The sequence below is a fragment of the Pan troglodytes genome, chromosome 3 (assembly GCF_028858775.2).
Source record: "Pan troglodytes isolate AG18354 chromosome 3, NHGRI_mPanTro3-v2.0_pri, whole genome shotgun sequence".
NCBI lineage: Eukaryota > Metazoa > Chordata > Mammalia > Primates > Hominidae > Pan > Pan troglodytes.
In genome coordinates this window covers 118,774,690-118,780,868 of record NC_072401.2, presented here as the reverse complement: position 1 = coordinate 118,780,868, position 6,179 = coordinate 118,774,690, and positions in this window count along the sequence as shown.

The window sequence follows — 6,179 nt, the reverse complement described above, 5'->3', positions numbered from 1 at the left end:
GTTGGCAGAATTCAATTCCCTGTAGTTGTAATGCTGAGGTTCCCCATTTCCTTGCTGCCTGCCTTTCTGGGACTTCTCTTAGCTCTTTAAGGCCACCTGCTTTCCTCATCATATTGCCTCCTGCCTTGTTGAGCCAGCAAAGGGACAAGTGCATTTTATACTTCTAAACTCTCACTCCTCCTATTGCATCTCTTCTGGCTCCAGCTGAAGAGAGTTCTCTTTTTTTAAGGATTCCCGTAATAATGTTACAGTAGGTAGCTAGTCAGGCATAAGCAGAGTGGAGAGGGACCCCACTCACTGGGAATGTCAGATGACCATCAGGTGATGGTCAGGCAGTTGTTAAACTGTCTCTCTAAAGTAATAATTGGTTGCAGCTGGTGCCAGGGAAAGACAGTCTCCCAATTAGTAGAAACACCTGAAGCTGGTGATCAGCAGCTTCCTGGTAAGATCTCAGGAGTTGGATGAGAGGGCTCACACATGCGCACTAAGAGGCAAAATGGCAGACTTTAACTGTTGACATGACCTCCTTGGAACATTCAGACTGGTAAGGGAAAAGCACCTCAAGTGAGCATGTGTGCAATTCCAGTAAAATTGGAAACAATTGGACTCAGTGAATAACCTTTAGTGGAGATATTTTCTCATAATTTATTAATAAAAAACTTTATATAGAATGTTTCAAATTTTCCAATGAAGGTTTAAAATTAACACATGTATCATGTAATTGTATGTACATGAGTTTTCTGTTTGCTAAGAATTTATATTTATTTTCTAACTCTCTTTCATAGATAATATTTTTTGGCTGCTTGGAGTACATGATCTCTCTTGAAGAGCAAATTCTATGTCAGAGGTTTATGGGTTGCCTTCCCTTGAATAATGTTGCCTTAGTTTGAATTTTTCCTGTTCTAGGGCAACATAATATGAGATAGTCCAGCTTCTTATCTGTGTGATATCTCTGGATAAAGAAAAATATAGTAAAATAATTGAATAAGAAATAAACAATGCTCTTAGATGTTTTGACAGCAATGTTAAAAGTCTCATGACACCATCTTACCTCTATTCCTTTCTGCTTTGTTAAGCTAGTAATGTTTAAATTTTTGTCCAATTCCACCATTAGAAACACAATTTTCATCATGACCCAATACAGACAAACACAAAATACTTCTGCAAGTCTCTACATTATATACATAATACATTTCCTACTTTTACGATTCATATTTTTACTGCTGTTTTATTTTACTATTTATTTCACTAAAAATTCTTATTGGAACTAACCAAACTGATTTTGTAACCTATTTATAGAGAACTACCTGTAATTGGAGCGAAAAAAATCTTCTTTTGGAAACTCCTTAAGATAAAGTCTGCCTTACTGCACCCTACTGAGGTGAGGATTTCTTCAGAAGATCCCACAGGTATGGAGTGTGGAAATAGACTTTACTTCTCAAAATTGGTGACCTCTACTCCTCTCCTGTTTCAAGCTACTTTTCCATTGAATATTTATTTTTCCTAGTGTAGCAATATAAGCAGAGTCCTTCACTGTCTTTCTGCAAATTCGACAAGTATTAAAGGTTTTCAATTTCCTAAAGACCTTTCTTTCAAAGAGGTTTTCCTTCCAGAGATTAATGGATAATAATGTAATAAGCTGTATCACCAATGTGTAAAGTAGAAATGAGGTAATCCCTTTTATCCCCACCATAAAGTGTTATGGCCAACATCCATGTAACAAAAGACAGGTTAATAAGAGAAAAGTATAACAAATTTATTACATACACAGGTGTGCTTGGGAGTCATACAAATTATAAAAACTGAAGAGAAGAACCAGATGGTTGGTGCAAAATACCCTCTTTATTGGGGAGAGGAAAGTGGGGTGCATAGGAATAGAAAACTTTCAGGGGAAATGAATGGTTGCAGTAGACATAAACATTAACTTGTAAATGATTCTCTTTAAAATTGGAATGAAACTGAGAGGCAGATACTATCTTGTGAAATAGTGCATCCAGATGTGGTTGCATTCCTCAGTCTTCTATGATAGATAATAAGACTTTAGGCAAGGGATGGAAAGCAATTTTGTTCCTCTTTGGAAGTCAAGGATCTCGATAGATAAAATAACTTCAGAGAACAGCTTTATCCTGTGCCTTGGGAGGACCAGAAGATTGAATGACAGGAAGGTGGGGGAAGATCAGAGAGATCTTGAGGCTGCTTCTTTAGTTCAATATGTAAAAACGCTGTATTTTGGGATATTGTTTCTGGACCCCAACAATTGCATACCATAATTTACCATATTTCTTACTCTTTATACCTCTGAATTTTCACTTCCATCAACTTCAAATGTTCTGTAGCTCATTTCAAATTAACAGTGTCCCTCAGAATCTCTTGTCTGAAATGCACTATAAGGCCTCAATTTTTACATCAGCAAGAAGCTTATTCTATTTAACATAATTAGAAAATGAATTTACCGGGAAACAAAGAACATGATTCAGAATCAAGAGGAAAATTGAACAACTTAGTTTTGAAAATGAGAAAGAACCAAGGGAAACTAATTTACCTCTACACAATTCAACATCATGCTAAACAAGATCTAGGCAAAGATGTTGCTGCCCTCAGTAGTGGTGCCACACGTTTAGGATGAGGCCACAGCTGCTTATATTCAAGGAATCTTTCACTGACATGCCTTTTTGAATCCTTCTGGAGTCAAGATCACGGGAACAACTAAGTTCAGATCCTATGCAGTAAAGCACCACGTGATATTTATTTTCTTTTAAATTATATCTATGGATACTTCTGCTTTTTTACGTAATTATTTTGATGTATAATCTGGCATTTAAAAATTGTTATTTTTATCCCTCTCCCTTTCTTTCTGTCTCTTTTTCTTTCTCTCCCTTCACTCGTTCCTTCCTTTTTTTAAAATCCATGTTGTTTTAATGCTAGTCACAACTTATCTTCAAGAAGAAAATAATGCTAAATAAACTGATACGTGTAGACATGCAGCAGGGGAATGATCTAGGGAGCAGGAGGCTTTGCTGCAGGCCAGCTGTCTCACAGCACATTTTCAATCACGCTGTTGTAGGTTCAACCTAGGGAAAGACGCTTCAGTTCACTGTGCATAGATTCCATGTTTTCAGCAACCCCTCAGATCATATGTTTGTGCAATTTCATAACTTAGCATTTAAATATTTCCCTTCTTCCCTAAATATGATCATTAGGGATAAAAGCCAAACGCCTCTTTCTTTCTTTTCTTCCATCCTGTCACAAGCGGTATGCAGATTCTTTCTTGTCATTTCAGCAGCATTCCTGCCCTTTCTGCATTTTCCCTTACTTACCCTGGAAAAATGTGCAAATAATATTTGCCAGAATACCCTGCCAGCTGTTTCCAGTTGAGATGCTGTCAAGGATAGATACTCGTACAAGCTTTGGAAGGCAGGAAGGGAAAAGCCATTCTTTTCTCCTATGGCAGTGGCAGACAGATGTGTGAGCTGACAGCAGAAAACAGACATGAGGTTCCCAGTAGCCTACAGGCATTTGCTGGTGAATCACCCGCTGGGGTGCTGCAGGGTGCAGAGATCATTAGCAGTATTTTTCTATGATTGATGCACACAAGACAATGATCATTAACAATGTCATCCTCAAATATGATCAATAATGTGAACAATAAAACTTAAACACTAATTATTCAAATTGACAATAGACTAGCCAGTTTTCTTCTCACAGCTTTGACAGTTCACTGAGATTTTGACAAATTATTAAATAAAATGATTTAACTCTTTCTATGTATATATATATCCTTAATGTAAACATTAAATACTACTACTCCATGTGTAATACGAAATAATTCTTTAGAATATATAGAGTTCTGAAATATTATTATAAATGTAAAATTTTCAATTTGAACAATCTTTAAATGGGTAAAATACAGACAGATTTTCAGTGTTAGTTGAAGCATAAATATTGTTAACGTAAACTAAGATTGTCAGACATTTAAAATTAATGCAGACCAATAACCTCCCCAAATCCATTATGTCTGGAAAATATATGTTTCAGTTAACACTTGTAAAAATGTATTTGTGACCGTCAACTTACAAATACTAAGAAGATATAGAGATAATTTATAATTTACCTCAAGTCTTTGAATATTTAGTTAAAACTTACTGTTTTTTTTTAATTTAATTTTTTATTTATTTGAGACAGAGTCTCACTCTGTCGCCCAGGCTGGAGTGCAGTGGCACGATATTGGCTCACTGCAACCTCTGCCTCCCAGGTTCCAGTGATTCTCCTGCCTCAGCATCCGGAGTAGCTGGGAATACAGGTGCATGCCACCATGCCCAGCTAATTTTTGTATTTTTAGTAGAGACAGGGTTTCACCATGTTGGTCAGGTTGGTCTCGAACTCCTGACCTCCTGTGATCCACCCACCTTGGCCTTACAAAGTGCTGGGATTACAGGCGTGAACCACTGCATCCAGCCTAAAATTTTAAACATTTAAGTAAACTGCAACAGGAATTGATGTTAAATTTAATAAGACAATCTCTTTTAAAGCAAAATTTATAGCAGTCACATCACTCAGTGGGATAGGTTTTAATTCAAAATTTAATAATAGGTAATTTCTTTTCTAAAAAGCCTCAAAATTTGCTGCTATTTTATGTTGCTGTAATATTACAAAAAAAGAAAAGAGACTTGTAGCAACGTTTTCTTTTCTTTTTCTATATGATCTTACATAAGAAAGACATTATAATGTAATCACAAAAGCTTTTAATCATGGAAATCACCAGTACATAATGCTTTTTTATTCAATAAACTCAACTTTTCAAGGTGTGCCAAAAGAATGTAAAACTAATTATTGAATTATAAATTAAAATTTTCCATTTTATGTAAAGAGAGAAATAGAAAGGGCAGCTAATTACTGCTGTCCTATATTGTTATGCATTTGCTAATAGAATTCCATTCTCCTGGAAAGGTCTAAAGATATCAAGGCAGTGCTTGGGTTATGAAAGTGAATTGAAATCCAATATCACTCCATGAGTTACATTTGCAAACTTAGAAAATATAATTTAGAAACACTTTGAAACTTTTAAGAAGGTCTAAGGCAAGTTCAGAGGTATATATTTTCAGGCTTTGATGAACACAATGCATAGTAGAGAATATTTTTAAAGCATCATTTGCAAATAGTAATAATTTTTAATTTTCATGTGTATGTATTAAAATCAGACAGAGTTCATGTGGAAATGCAGTATGCGAGTAATGCCTTTTATACTTATAATCCCTTCCAAATGTCATCATGGGCTCTTACTTTTATATCCTTGACATGTGGTAGTTCCTCAAAAAAAGGAAGGAGTGAAAAAATAATCCCTCAGTTATGGAAACCATTCCAATAGTTTTGTGTTTATATGATGGACTGATAGTCTGTTACAACCCTGTGGGTTCTTCTTGCCTGCCCCACAGAAAAAGTCAGTACACTGACAAAACAGGTGTTACAGCAGAGAAAAAGTTGAATAATCCCAAGGCCATCTAGCAAGGAGGAAGGGAGATGCCTCTAAAACCTGCCTCCCCAGGAATTTGGAGACTAGGATTTTTAAGGATTGTTTGGCAGGCAGGGGGCTTAGAAATGGGTTCTACTTATTGGTTGGGTTGGAGATGAAAGCACAGGAATGCCAAAACTGTCTTTGTGCACGAAGTCCCTTCCTGGGTGGGGGTCACCTGTCTGGATGGTGTCAGTTGGTCCTCTGGAATGCAAAGTCTGAAAAATATCTCAAACATCAGGCTTAGATTGTTGTGATCAATAGGAGCAATTGGGAAAGTTACAAATCTTATGACTACTGGCTACTGACTCCTGAATAGTAAGCAATTACAAAAATGCAAGTTAGAAAACAATGACTACTTATCATTTAACTATGCCTAAGTCTTAGCAGAATTCAGGCCCCTATCATCATTCTCACCTTGTGGCCTTTCATTAGTTTTGCAAAGATGGCTTCAGTCCGTGAACAAGGACTGGGGAGGATGGGGCTAGTTTTGGGAAGTAACTATTATCATCCTTGGTTTAAAGTTAAACTATAAACTAAATTTCTCCCATAGTTAGACTGTACAAGGATGAGCAAGACAATTAGCTTGTGAGATTAGAAACAAGATAAAGTTGGTTATGTTCAATTTTACTCACTTATAATTTTGCACTGGCAGTTTCAAATTCATGAT